Genomic DNA, 819 nt, shown 5'->3' on the forward strand with positions numbered 1-819 from the left:
AAAAAAATTTTCTTAAAAATAATAATTTCTTGAGACCCAGGACATGATGCATTTATTCTTATATCTTGATGATAATAAATATTTCTTTTTAAAAAAGAAAAAGTAAAAAGGCATTGTACTCTATGATTTCAAAACCTGCTACACAGCCATAACAGTCTAGACAACATGGTACTGGTATGGTGACAGACACAGACCAGTAGAATAGAATGGAGAACTCAGATGTCAACCAATCTACATATAGTCAACTGACTTTTGACAAGGAGACAAAATCAACTAAGTTGATCCTCTTTAACAAATGAGGCTGACAAACTTGGAAAGCCATCTGCAGAACTGAAGGAAGATCCACACCCTACATCATACACAAAAAGCAACTCATGGATCACAGACCTCACAGTAAAACACGAAACTATAAAGATCATCAGAAAGGGAAAAAAACACAATATGAAAGAAATAGATGATTAAACATTATGGTTATTATAATTAACAACCAAGAACCAGACAAGCAATACAAAGTGAAAGGGAGAGGGAAGGGAAGAAAATGTATATGAATAAATAATGAAACTTTTACTAAAAGCACAATTTTGTAAAAGACTTAAAAAAATTCTAACAGGGAGAAAAGTGCAACAATGAATGACTAGAAACCTTGTTGCTGTTGTTGTTGTTGTGTGCCATCGAGTCGCTTGTGACTCAGAGCGACCCTATGTACAAGAGCTCTAAGTGCTGTTCTTTCCTGTGCCAACCTAGCCATTTCAAACGCATTTTTTCCCCACAGCTCCAGTCACAGAATCGATCCATCCCATCGAAGGTCTTCCTCTCCTT

The sequence above is a fragment of the Elephantulus edwardii genome, unplaced genomic scaffold, assembly GCF_000299155.1.
Source record: "Elephantulus edwardii isolate Elephantulus edwardi_28Jun2011 unplaced genomic scaffold, EleEdw1.0 scaffold00042, whole genome shotgun sequence".
NCBI classification, from domain to species: Eukaryota; Metazoa; Chordata; class Mammalia; order Macroscelidea; family Macroscelididae; genus Elephantulus; species Elephantulus edwardii.